We start from the raw sequence: 14,909 nt of genomic DNA on the forward strand, positions 1-14,909 counted from the left end.
TCCTTCTTCTTTACATACATATATATATATATATATATATATATATATATATATATATATATATATATAAAACTATTCAGGGGGCGTTCAATGGCGTTTCGGGGGCGTGCCCCCTTAGTCATGCGTGACTAAGGGGGCATGCCCCTGAAACACTGTCGCGTCCAAGGTGTCGAGCAGGAAGGTGAACTCAGCTCTCACTATATCTGTATCTGCTATCAAGCTCCACTTTGTATTTTGCATAAAAATATCATGAATCTTCAAGACGAATAAACAAAGAATAAGAAGTGAACCATCTGTATTGTGAGTTACTACCCAGCTGGGTCTTAGAAATTATAAACTGTGTGATATATGCTATCTTCCCTTGTGTTGCATGTGATACATTAAGTTAATTGAGGGTCAGCTCAAGATGGAATAGTCTGGGACACCATTAGTATTAGGGGGGGGGGGGAATTATTTGGTATAATTTCTACAGGCAAGCGGAGGAAAATGTATCCAGGACCCAACTACCGGTAATATATGCAAGGATATTAAAAAAGAAATATATGAGAATATTTATACATCAAAGTCCCCCCGCAGTAAGGAGGCCTCTTTCTTACTAAAATTACTTGGTGCTCCGGCTCTTCTCCTACATAGAGCGGGGCCTTCATGTATCTCTATGGGAGAATTGGAGATACCCAAGTGTAGCGCTCGTGTATCTCCGACTCTCCCATAGAGATACATGGAGGGCAGGTGCCGCCCCTTGCCCCGTGTAGGAGAAGAGCTGGAGTGCCGCTGAGGAAATCTCAGGGTGTTTGATGGTAGGTCCCAGCAGTCGGATGCCTCGCGATCAGCTATCTATCCCCTATCCTGTGCATAAAGGATAAGTTAGTTTTTGCCCCCTGTAAATTAGGGTTGACTAAATTATCGAATAAAAGAAGAAATAGAAAGGTGGATCTTGTTGTAGGGGGTGAATTAAAGGGGTATTCCTAGATTTTCTTTTTTATTTTACTATGCTACAGGGGCTGTAAAGTTAGTGTAGTCCATAATATAGTGTCTGTACCTGTGCTTCATGGTGGCCTCGCAATTCTTTTGTTATTTTTGCTCCAAAGTTTATTTAGAACAGCATCCAAAATGAGTGTTGTTGGGTTTTCCCAAGTTGCAGTGCGGCCCAAGACATTACATCACTGGTCAGGTGATCAGAGGGAGCCTGTCTTTGCTTCAATGGGTGGAGCGACTGCTGGGTAGGAGGGAGATCATTCTGCAAGAATTGTAGGTTTCCAACAGCCAGAGGCACTCTGGTCAGAAATCACTGGTCTATTGCATTGAGGGGAGTACAGGTTTGTTTCAGTGGGTGGGGTTGCTGATATGTGGTAGGGACAAAAGTGACCTCACACTTACAAACAAGGAATCATGGGACTCGTAGTTTAAAGGAAAAAACTCCAACAAGAAATAGCCAGTTCACAAAGAGATAGCCCCAGCGCTATGATAATCTCACAACATAGCCATTTAGCCCCTGGACAATCACAGATCCTTCCTAATCATGTCCATTACTGTCAGGCAGCTATGTACTAAAATCACCTTATGGTGGAGAACCCCTTTAAGGCCCTGGAACCTGGGTCCCAGATAAGGCTTTGTTGGAATTAGCCCAGCTCAGGAATGCCTTTTTTGCTACGCCATTTTCGGTTGGATGGATTGACAGGACTTAAGAAAGAATTACAAGGAAAAAAACATTATCAAATATTTATAAATTTATTATGGAACATACGGGGGAGAAGGATCAGTTACCTCTTTATGGTTTCTATGGAGACGTATCTGTGTATTTATTAGGGATCGACCAATATTGTTTTTTTAGGGCCGATACCGATACTCTGTGGGGGTTAGGGCCGATAGCTGATATTCCGGTATAAGTTAACGGCTATTTATCCCCCCCCCCTGGCGACACCGCTGCAGATCATTGATTTAAAGCAGGCGCTTTAAATCAATGAACTGCAGCAGCTTTTGCGGTGCCAGAGACCACCGCCGCCACCCGCTTCTCTCCTCCGGCCTGTCCTGGGGTCATGAGTCCTATCACCGCGACCCCCCCCCCCCACCACCACCACACCGCCCCGGCCAGAGATCGCTGCCGCCGCTGCCCCGTTGCTTCCCCCATTCCCGGTTTTATAATTACCTGTTCCCGGGGTCCGCTCTACTTCTGGCTCCGGTGCCGTCCTCCTGAGCTGTCACTGTGCGCACTGACGGTGACGACAGCGTAACACATTACGGCGCAGGAGCCAGAAATAGCGCAGACCCCAGGCACAGGTGATTATAAAACCAGGAATGGGGGAGGCAATTGGGCAGCGGCCGGGACGGTGGGGGTGCGGCATGGTGCGGTGGTGGGGGGTGTGGCGCGTTGCGGGCAAGGTAATTGCCGATACCGTTAACGTCCAATATCGGCCAAACCGATAATCGGTCGATCCCTAGTCTATATCTTGGACATTTTTTTGTACCGTTGATCGGTAATAAAATGTGATCTGATTGTTCTTAGCGACGATTATAGAAAAACACAATGTAAACTAATAAGAGTTTTATGTATTTTATTGAGCACACAGAATAAACCTCTGCACATCAGACACAAATCCAGGGATGTCAGAGAGTTCACATTTTTATTGGAACTGTATATAGTGCATACATTTATTCCAGGGTTTAAACAATTTTGCTATGCTGCTGGGCGCGGCTGCTAAAACTTAAAAACAAACAACACTTACCTTCCCTGTTCCCACCAAAGTTCCTAGTCTGGTCACTTTCACTCCCCCGCACAGCCTATCACTGTCCACTGTCATGTCCCATCTTGGCCAGTGTTTAGCTGAGCAGGCAGGTCCGTGGCTGAGTAGGATGGGGTTAAAGCTTTCCCCGAGCTGGACACTTCTCACCTTCCCTTAAAGGTGAGTATCCTTACAATCCACAGCCATCTGCACATGTTGCAGCCATATAAAGCCACAGACCCCAAGACATAGTTGTCCCCAGGTTATTTTGGAGTGAAGAAGCCGTGTATAGTGACCTGCAGACAAATCTCACCAGATTCATAGCTGTGTCCTGCCAGGACCAAAAATCGCAACCTAAATGAATCCTGCTTCAGGTGCTGATCCTCTCCACCAATAGAAGCCACCTTGGGCACATTACGCTAGTTTTGGCTAAAACTGTGGCTCATAACTACTGGATTGTGGAGGGTTCAACCACTGGGGCCCCCCCTGCGATCTTAAGAATAGGGTCTCCAGTCTGTACTCACCTTTTTTCCGACCTTTCATAGGGAGTAAATGGAGCAATGATGCACATGCACGGTCCACTGCTCCATTCTAACGGGAGACAAGGGTTTTCTGTTCTAGAGATTGCCAGGAGATCCCATGTATAGAGGATAACATTACTAGATGGCACAACCCCTTAAAACCAAACAGTTTCTTATATGTTGATGTTGCTCCCTTAAAAGCCAATTCTACAGAGGAATGGAGTGATCTGACTGTACACCACAATGAAATATATTCATACTCTCAGGGGACCCCACACCTCACTTTTGAAACCTGCACTGCAAACAGAGACAAGGTGAGTAGTGTTTCCTGTCTACAGTCAAGCACGGTGGTGAGTGTCATGGTCTGGGATGGCACTGGGGGCTACAGATTATTGGGGGAACCATGAATGCCAACCTGTACGGTGACATACTGAAGCAGAGCATCATCCCCTCCCTTCAGAGACTGGGCCGCAGGGCCGTATTCACACTTGATAATGACTCCAAACACCTCTAGACCACCACTACCTGGATAAAGAAGCTGAGGTTAAAGGTGATGGACTGGCCAAGCATGTCTCCAGAGCTAAATCCTAATGGGCATCTGTGGGACATCCTCAAATGGAAGGGGGGGGGGGGGAGGTGCAAGGTCTTTAACATCCACGAACTCTGTGATGTCATCATGGAGGAGGAAGAGCACATGTGAGGATCTAGTGAACTCCATACACAAGAGGCTCAATGCAGTGCTGAAAAAATAATGGTGACCACACAAAATATTATCACTTTGGGCCCAGTTTGAATGTTTCCACTTAGGGGTGTTGTCATGTAGGGCTGGGAATAGTGCGGCCCTGAGCTTCCCCAGAACCCCTATTCCCCCCTACTTGCATACCTGCCCTAGGAAGCGGATCTACAACTGGGTGCCAGTCCCTCCGCTGAACTAAAGTACAGCGGCACCATAGTCAAAAAGAACAGAACTGTACAGTAGTGGTCCCTCAACATGCAATGGTAATTCATTCCAAATGAACCATCTTTACTTGAATCCATCGTATGTTGAGGGATCCATGCAAAAATAATATATAAAGTTATACTCACGTGTCCCTTCTGCTCCGGGCCATCACCGCTGCCCTGGATCGTCGCTCTCCATCGCTGCCATCATGTCCCCGGGATGTCCCCGCGGCTCCAGACCATCACCGCTGCCCTGCATCGTTGCTCTCCATCGTCGTCATCACGTCGCTGCGCACGCCGCTCCTATTGGATGACAGGACGGCGTGCGCGGCGACATGATGATGACAAAGGAGAGCGACGGCCATGCAGCAGAGCATGAAGAGGATGGTCTGGAACATAGGGGAAAGGTGAGTGACACTCACCGGAGCACATTAAACGGCTATCCGGTTGTCAGCTGAAGCAGTCTGTGCCGCCGGATAGCCGTTTATGCGATGGCCCCGACTTAAAAGAATCGTATGTTGATGCTGCCTTCAACATACAATGGCCACTGAAATGATCGTATGTCGGGGCCATCGTAGGTCGGGGATCACTGTACTTTGAGAAGAGATGAATGGAGCCCTGACCATAGAGTTCTTGCAAAAAAGTAGCCATTATTTCCAAGTGAGTAGTGCGATACAACAGAGCGTCCCATGTCGGGTAACTGGATGGTAGGTGAGCGGAGAGTTTGGGCCGAGCGACAACGGTTTCACGCTTTTTTCAGCACTTCTTTATACCCATGATGACATCCAGGCGTCTGGGTTTGTCTTAAATATCCTCTGTGTAAAGTTACCATAGCAACCCAATATACAAATACAAAGGTGGATAGTGTTTAAAAATACAACTAATATAGAACATAAATGGATAAAAACTAAATAGCACCTGCTTATTAAAGGGGTACTCTGGTGCGCCAGCATTCTGAACCTTTTATTCAGATTGTTCGGGCTAGGAGACTGTCAGACTACACTGATTTAATGGATTTGCAGTCCCTTAAAGGGTACTCCTCCCCTAGACATTTAATCCCCTTTCTAAAGGATAGGAGATAAGATGTCTCATGGTGGCTGGTCCAGCTGATGGGAACCCCGCGATCTCCGGTCTGGCACACCAGTATTCTGAACATTTATATTCAGAATGCCGCCCCCACCCCCTCCATCCATGTTTATGGGAGGGGGCGGGGTGTGATGTCATGACCACAGCTGCTCGAAGCCGGCGTTCTGAACATAAAGCCGGGTGCCTGCCGGGGATAAGATGTTTAGGGGCGGAGTTCCCCTTGTTGCCAATAATTGAGATGGCGGGCGTATTAATGTTTGTACCTGTGTTTTTTTATATGACATTTTAATATTGAAATTAAAAGTGATATTTTAAGTCCCATCTACTATCAGTGCCTGCTTTGGGAAACATTATGGGGGAGATCTATTAAAACCTGTGCAAAATAAAAGTTGCCCATAGCAACCAATCAGATGGCTTCTTTCATTTTGCAGAGGCCTTGTTAAAAATGAAAGAAGCGATCTGATTGGTTGCTATGGGCAACTTTTCCTCTGAAGAGGTTTTGATAAATCTTCCCCTATGAGACCAATCAGACCATTGTGGATCACATATCAGTGCAATATATTCTTCCCTGTGTGAGTTCTCTGATGCCGGACAAGAGTTAATTTTTCGTTAAAATATTTTCCACATTCCGTGCATGAAAATGGCTTCTCCCCTGTGTGAATTCTTAGATGTGTAACAAGCCTTGGCTTCTGGGAAAAACATTTCCCACATTCTGAACATGAAAATGGCTTCTCCCCTGTGTGAACTTTCTGATGTTGAACAAGCTCTGATTTCCGAGTAAAACATTTCCCACATTCTGGGCATAAAAATGGCTTCTCCCCGGTGTGAGTTTTCTGATGCCTAACAAGAGATAATTTCTCGCTAAAACATTTTCCACATTCCGTGCATGAAAATGGCTTCTCCCCTGTGTGAATTCTTTGATGTGTAATAAGACTTGATTTCCGAGAAAAACATTTCCCACATTCTGAACATGAAAATGGCTTCTCTCCCGTGTGAATTTTTTGATGTTGAACAAGCTCCGATTTCCGAGAAAAACATTTCCCACATTCTCCACATAAAAATGGCTTCTCTCCTGTGTGTGTTTTTTTATGTGTAACAAACTGTGATTTCTGAGAAAAATGTTTTCCACATTCTGAACATGAAAACAGCTTCTCTCCTGTGTGAACTTTTTCATGTTGAACAAGATCTGATTTCTGAGTAAAACATTTCCCACATTCTGAACATGGAAATGGCTTCTCTCCTGGGTGAAATTTTTGATGTTCAACAAGATGTGATTTTAAAGTAAAATGTTTTCCACATTCTTGGCATAAAAATGGCTTCTCCCCTGTGTGAATTCTTTGATGATCAATAAGACTAGTCTTCACACTAAAACATTTTTCACATTCTAAACATGGAAATAGCTTTTCCCCTGTGTGTATAATTTGATGTCTAACAAGATGTGATTTATAAGGAAAACATTTTCCACATTCTGAACATGACAATGGCTTCTCTGTGTGAAATCTTTGATGTCTAACAAGTTCTGATTGAAAAGTAAAACACTTTCCACATTCTGAACATGAAAACGGCTTCTTCCCTGTGTGTCTAATTTGATGTTTAACAAGATGCGATTTATAAGGAAAACATTTGCCACATTCTGGGCATGTAAATGGCTTCTCTACTGTGTGAATTCTTTGATGTGCAACAAAATATGATTTCTGGGGAAAACATTTCCCACATTCTGAACATGAAAATGGCTTCTCTCCTGTGTGAGTTCTCTGATGCCGAACAAGAGTTAATTTTTCGCTAAAATATTTTCCACATTCCGTGCATGAAAATGGCTTTTCCCCTGTGTGAATTCTTAGATGTGTAACAAGCCTTGGTTTCTGAGAAAAACATTTCCCACATTCTGGACATGAACATGGCTTCTCCCCTGTGTGAATTCTTAGATGTGTAACAAGCCTTGGTTTCTGAGTAAAACATTTCCCACATTCTGGGCATAAATAAGGCTTCTCCCCTATGTGAGTTTTATGATGCCTAACAAGAGATAATTTCTCGCTAAAACATTTTCCACATTCCGTGCATGAAAATGGCTTCTCCCCTGTGTGAATTCTTTGATGTGTAATAATACTTGATTTCCGAGAAAAACATTTCCCACATTCTGAACATGAAAATGGCTTCTCTCCTGTGTGAATTTTTTGATGTTGAACAAGCTCTGATTTCCGAGAAAAACATTTCCCACATTCTACACATGAAAATGACTACTCTCCTGTGTGAGTTTTTTTATGTGTAACAAGCTGTGATTTCTGAGAAAAATGTTTTCCACATTCTGGAGATGAAAATGGCTTCTCTCCTGTGTGAACTTTTTGATGTTGAAAAAGCTCTGATTTTAAAGTAAAACGTTTTCCACATTCTTGGCATAAAAATGGCTTCTCCCCTGCGTGAATTCTTTGATGATCAATAAGACTAGTCTTCACACTAAAACATTTTCCACATTCTAAACATGGAAATAGCTTTTCCCCTGTGTGTGTAATTTGATGTCTAACAAGTTCTGATTTATAGGTAAAACATTTTCCACATTCTGGACATGACAATGGCCTTTTCCCTGTATTAGTTTTTTGATGTCTATCATTCTTTCGGTAGCTTTTATTTTGCTTAACAGCCTGTGATGAATCTTTAGGTCGGACTTGTATAACAGGATGAGATGACAGATCTTGGCTGTGAAGGGCTGAGGGTGTATCTGGGATAATGGAATGTTCTTCATATGTATCTTGTGTGATATCATCATCTGCTTTATAATCTGAAGATATAAGATTCTCCTCTGATCTCCTGGTACAGTCATCTGCCAAGAAAAAAACAGATCGGATTATTTCTAAGTAATAACCAGAAAATCTTTCATATCTTTATCTGTCAAACATCAAAAAGTTCCATCTTGAATGATATCAGAATTAAAGGGTACCTCTCATCAAATAAACTTTTGATATATTTTAGATTAATGAATGTTGAATAACTTTCCAATAGCATGTTAATGAAAAATAGGCTTCTTTCTATTGTATTTTTCCCCGATCAGTCCTGGCAGCAAGCATTTCTGACTCATGCTGGAGTCCTAAACACTCAGAGCTGCCAGCCTGCTTTGTTCACAGCCAAACAGGCTGTGAACAAAGCAGGCTGGCAGCTCTGAGTGTTCTCCTTTGTGAACAAAGCAGACTGGAAGCTCGTAGTGTTTAGGACTCCAGCATGAGTCTGAAATGCTTGCTGCCAGGACTGGTAGGGAGACCCCTAGTGGTCATTTCTTCAAAGTGGAAAATTAAATAGAAAGAAGCATATTTTTTAATAACATGCAATTGTAAAGTTATTCTGCATACATTAATCTATAATATATCAAAAGTTTTTTTGATGAGAGGTACCCTTTAAAAAATTTGGCCCGAAACTTCAAAATTTAGGCTGTGCTTCCCCAAAAACCCAAACTGAAAATGCATTGCCCCGCCCAGTGTAAAAATGATAACATAAATTTGTGTTTTATTTTAAATGTATTTTTTACACACACTGAGCAGATTACGTAAAACATGCTGTGCAGCTGGCCCCAAAACGTTCTTGTTTTTGGTCAGCTGCAGAACATTGGGTTGTTTCAGGGCATGCTGGGAGTTGTAGTACTTGTTTTGGGCAAGCTGCAGAGTGATACGCTGTGTCAGGGCATGCTGGGAGTTGCAGTTACTAACTACAACTCCCAGCGTGCCCTGACAGCCTATGGCTCTGCAGCTGACTAAGATTTCTAAGCACTTTGTACACTGGAGAGAGAGAGGCCTGGACCCGGGCAGGGAGTGCAGGACAGCCCAAGGCTGAACTAGGCCGCAGTGCTCCCCGGGCTCAGTGTCCAAGTCCTGATTCCTGGGACAGTGATCATGTGGATCCCCGAGCTGTGTTGTTGGACCCAGCACTCTGCATTTATAGGGGATAAGATGACTGATCGCGGGGGTCCTGTTGCTGGGACCCACCGAGATCTCCGTGCAGCACCCGGCATTCTAAACAGCATTTTTAGAAGGCTGGGTTTCCGAAGCCAGAGACGTGACGTCTCACCCCCTCCATTCAAGTCTATGGGAGGGGGTGTGACGACGTGGCACGATGTCACGTCTCAGGCTGCGGAAACCAGGCATTCTAAACATACTGTTTAGAATGCCGGGTGCTGCACGGAGATCGGGGGGAGTCCCATCAGCCAGGAGTAAGATGTCTGTGGGCGGAGTACTCTTTTAATACATATTCTTTCATAAACCCAATCAATCACCAAAAGAATTCATTATCCAACACTTTTTAACTACTAAGGCAGTCTTTCCCAAACTTTTTTGGCCAGGGACACCCTTTGGGAAAAAAAAATTTGCAGGGCACCACCACCATATAATTTTGGCCTAAAATAAAAGAAAATAGCTGAAGATAAGCAATGCACAATTCCTATATATCTGTTGGTTATGCAGATTACAGTGCTTCTATATGCAGAGACTCACAGGTGTCCCCTTCTCTGATCAGTGTCGTTCCCTTTTTTTTCTCCATCTGGCCCGGACTGTCATGACAAAATCTTCCAGCCACAACTCTTCACTGAAGAACCTGCAATACAAACATATTATGCTCCACACTTTTGCATCCTCCTCCTTCCCTATTTCCCTCCTATAGGGTCCCCAACAGTAATCATTCTGTCAATAGGTAGGTAAGTAGTTTGGTGGGGGGGGGGGGGGAGTAGGTCAGTTAAGGTGGAGTAAGTAGGTCCCCACAACCACCACTGGGTAGATAGGTTGCTCCATTATTAGTTTTTTTTTCCTCATTAGGTAGGTGCCACCCTGCCGTAAGTAGCATGTCCCCTGTAGGTACAACCCTCCTGTACATAGCTTGCCCCCTAGTAGGACCCTACTGTAGGTAGGTATGTAGGTAAAACCCCCATGTAGGAAGTTTGTCTCAGGTAAGTATAGGACCACCTTGTAGTAAGTTTGTCCATGTTAGGTACGTTGATAGGTAGGATCCCCTTGTAGGAATATTGTCCCAGGTAGGTTGGTGAGAGCCCCTTGTAAGAAGTTTGTCATAGATAGGTAGTCATTTTGATAGGTAGGTAGGAGGTAAGTTTGCTAGGTAGGTAGGTAGTATGTTTGCAAGGTAGATAGGTAGGTAGTACATTTGCTAGGTAGTAAGTTTGCTAGGTAGGTAGGTAGTACGTTTGCAAGGTAGATAGGTAGGTAGTACATTTGCTAGGTAGTAAGTTTGCTAGGTAGTCTGTTTGCTAGGTAGTTAGGAAGTACATTTGCAAGGTAGGTAGTGCGGTAGTAAGCTTGGTAGGAAGCACGTAGGAAGATTCATAGGTAGCTATGTAGGAGGTATGTTTGCTAGGTAGGTAGGTAGTAAGTTTTCTATGTAGCTAGGTAGGTAGTAAGTATGCTAGGTAGGTAGGCAGGTAGTAAGTATGTTAAGTAAGTAGGTGGTGAGTTTGTTAGGTAGGCCAGCAGGTAGTAAGTTTGCTAGGTAGGTAGGAAGTAAGTTTGTTAGGCAGATAATAGGTATGCTTGGTAGGTAGGTAGTAAGTATGCTAGGTCGGTAGGCAGGTAGTTAGGTCAACCCCCAAGCCTGCACCCCCTATTCCAACCCCGGGCAACTTACCTAAAAGCAGAGCAGTCAGCTCCTCTCCGGCGGGATTTGTCCAACATTGTAGGCGGTACCTGCTGCAGAGGCTTCGCGCCTAACGACCCGTATACGCTTGGTCCAGTGGGAAGCGTCAGTCCATGAGACATTGCGGGTAATAAAAAAATATATATATGTTGAAGCCATATGTTTCCCTCCGGATTGTCGTGGCCCCCTGGCAGATCCTAAGGACAACCCGGGGCTCTGCGTCACCCGGTTGGGAATCACTGTACTAACGTGCCATCACGAAGTCTATCGCACAATGTACAGTGCAACAGTCGTATCAACTGTGACAACTTCTAACATGTTGCCCTGACATGTCAAATGTTGTGATTGCATCGGAACTCATTCCTGGGGGAAGTGCCAAGGCGGGGCTTAAAATTAACGATTGTAGATGGTCTCAGGAGTGACACCGGTCAAAAGTTGTTTTTATTGACAGTAACAATATAAAGAAACATACACAGCAAAAAACTATTGTGGATTAAAAAACAATTTTCCTGTTCAGCTCGTGTGAACCAGGAAAAGCGAGAAATCATTAACATGAGGTACGAGTAACACATGGGGTCCTGGTGCACAGAGGAGGTACAGGGGCAGTGAAATCACATCAGGTTGACATCACATGAAGACCCCAGGTGAGACAATGATTTGCTGGTTTATGTGTCAATCAATTCCAAGGCCAATAGGAGACATATTTGGTATTACCACATCTTAACCCCTTAAGTACCAGGGCACCAGGAACATACATTTACGTCCTATGTCTTTAACATACCAGGGTGCACATGTACGTACTGTACATGACCGCGAGCACCAGAGTGGTGCTCGTGTCATGCACGGCAGGTCCCCGGCTGCTATCAGCAGCCAGGGACCCGCCAGTATTGGCGCACATCAGCGATTAATACAGATCATGGCATCTGCGGCAGACGGCATCATCCATAATGGCATACGGAGGTCCCCTCACCTGCCTCCGTCCATCTACACGGGTCTTCTGCTCTGGTCTGAGATCGATCAGACCAGAACAGAAGATCGCCAATAACACTGATCAGTGCTATGCCCTATGCATATGACTGAACAGTATTAGCAATCAAGTGATTGCTATAAATAGTCCCCTATGGGGACTATTAACCCATTAAGGACATGCGCCTTAAATGTACGGCGCTGCATAGGGTCACTTCACGCACAGCGCGCACTGCCGCGGGGTTCAGATCAGCCAAGATGGCGGACTGAGGTCCCCTCACCTGCCTCCGACTGTCTCCCCGTGTCTTCTGCACTGATCTGCCTTCCAGCACACCAGAGCAGAAGATCGGCGATAATACTGATCAGTGCTATGTTTGCATCATAAAATTGACATGTTTTTACTTTTGGAAGACATCAGAGGGCTTCAAAGTTCAACAGCAATTTTCCAATTTTTCACAAAATTTTCAAACTCACTATTTTTCAGGGACCAGTTCAGGTTTGAAGTGGATTTGAAGGGTCTTCATATTAGAAATACCCATTAAAAGACCCCATTATAAAAACAACAACCCCCAAAGTATTCAAAATGACATTCAGTCAGCGTTTTAACCCTTTAGGTTTTTCACAGGAATAGCAGCAAAGTGAAGGAGAAAATTCACAATCTTCATTTTTTACACTTGCATGTTCTTGTAGACCCAATTTTTGAATTTTTACAAGGGGTAAAAGGAGAAAATTTATACTTGTATTTGTAGCCCAATTTCTCTCGAGTAAGCACATACCTCATATGTCTATGTAAAGTGTTCGGCGGGTGCAGTAGAGGGCTCAGAAGGGAAGGAGCGACAAGGGGATTTTGGAGAGTACGTTTTTCTGAAATGGTTTTTGGGGGGCATGTTGCATTTAGGAAACCCCTATGGTGCCAGAACAGCAAAAAAAAAACATATGGCATACCATTTTGAAAACTAGACCCCTTGAGGAACGTAACAAGGAATAAAGTGAGCCTTAATACCCCACAGGGGTTTCACAACTTTTGCACACTAAAATGTGTTTCCCCCCAAATTTCACATTTTTGAAAGGGTTAATAGCAGAAAATACCCCCCAAAATTTGTAACCCCATCTCTTCTGAGTATGGAGGTACCCCATAAGTTGACCTGAAGTGCACTACGGGCGAACTACAATACTCAGAAGAGAAGGAGTCATATTTGGCTTTTTGAGAGCAAATTTTGGTTGGGGGGGCATGTCACATTTAGGAAGCCCCTATGGTGCCAGAACAGCAAAAAAAAAAAAACACATGGCATACCATTTTGGAAACTAGACCCCTTGAGGAATGTAACAAGGAATAAAGTGAGCTTTAATACCCCACAGGGGTTTCACAACTTTTGCATATGTAAAAACAAAAATTTCACAAAAATTTGTGTTTCCCCCCAAATGTCACATTTTTGCAAGGGTTAATAGCAGAAAATACCCCCCAAAATTTGTAACCCCATTTCTTCTGAGTATGGAAATACCCCATGTGTGGACGTCAAGTGCCCTGCGGTCGAACTACAATGCTTAGAAGAGGAGGAGCCCAATTGAGCTTTTGAAGAGTGAATTTGTTTGGAATGGTAGTCAGGGGCCATGTGCGTTTACAAAGCCCCCCCCGTGGTGCCAGAACAGTGGACCCCCCACATGTGACCCCATTTTGGAAACTACACCCCTCACAGAATTTAATAAGGGGTGCAATGAGTATTTACACCCCACTGGCATTTGACAGATCTTTGGAACAGTGGTCTGAGCAAATGAAAAATTTAATTTTTCATTTTCACGGACCACTGTTCCAAAAATCTGTCAGACACCTGTGGGGCGTAAATGCTCACTGCAACCCTTATTACATTACGTAAGGGGTGTAGTTTCCAAAATTGGGTCACATGTTGGGGGGGGTCCATTGTTCTGGCACTATGGGGGCTTTGTAAACACACGTGGCCTTCAATTCCGGACACATTTTCTCTTTAAAATCCCAATGGCGCTCCTTCTGTTCTGAGCATTGTAGTTCGCCCGCCGAGCACTTTACATCCACATTTGGGGTATTTTCTTACTCAGAAGAAATGGGGTTACAAATTTTGGGGGGCTTTTTTTCCTATTTTCCCTTGTGAAAATGAAAAATTTAGGGTAACAACAGCATTTTAGTGAAAAAAAAAGAATTTTTTTCATTTTCCCATCCAACTTTAGCGAAAATTTGGCAAACACCTGTGGGGTGTTCATGCTCACTATACCCCTTGTTACATTCCGTGAGGGGTGTAATTTCCAAAATGGGGTCACATGTCAGTATTTATTTTTTTGCGTTTATGTCAGAACCGCTGTAAAATTAGCCACCCCTGTGCAAATCACCAATTTAGGCTTCAAATGTACATAGTGCGCTCTCACTCCTGAGCCTTGTTGTGCGCCCGCAGAGCATTTTACGCCCACATATGGGGTATTTCCGTACTCAGGAGAAATTGTGTTACAAATTTTGGGGGTCTTTTTTTCATTTTACCTCTTGTGAAAATAAAAAGTAAAGGGCAACACCAGCATGCTAGTGTAAGAAAATTATTTTTTTACACTAACAGGCTGGTGTAGACCCCATATTTTCCTTTTCATAAGGGGTAAAAGGAGAAAAAGCCCCCCAAAATTTGTAATGTAATTTCTCCAGAGTACGGAGATACCCCATATGTGGCCCTAAATAGTTTCCTTGAAATACGACAGGGCTCCGAAGTGAGAGAGCGCCATGCGCATTTGAGGACTAAATTAGGGATTGCATAGGGGTGGACATAGGGGTATTCTACGCCAGTGATTCCCAAAGAGAGTGCCTCCAGCTGTTGCTAAACTCCCTGCATGACTGTACAGTCAGTGGCTGTCTAGAAATGCTGGGAGTTGTTGTTTTGCAACAGCTGGAGGCTCCGTTTTGGAAACACTGCTGTAAAATAAGTTTTTTATTTTTATTGGGGGGGGGGGGACAGTGTAAGGGGGTGTATATGTAGTGATTTACCCTTTATTATGTGGTAGTGCAGTGTAATGTTTTTAGGGTACATTCACACTGGCGGAG

General features: G+C 44.1%; 1 pseudogene; it reads right to left on the bottom strand.

Moving 5' to 3' along the window:
* Positions 1-4,587: 4,587 nt before the first annotated feature.
* LOC130297517 (zinc finger protein 585A-like) overlaps positions 4,588-14,909 on the bottom strand; it is a 57,221-nt pseudogene continuing 46,899 nt past the window's right edge.

This window comes from Hyla sarda, chromosome 1 (assembly GCF_029499605.1).
Source record: "Hyla sarda isolate aHylSar1 chromosome 1, aHylSar1.hap1, whole genome shotgun sequence".
Lineage (NCBI taxonomy): Eukaryota > Metazoa > Chordata > Amphibia > Anura > Hylidae > Hyla > Hyla sarda.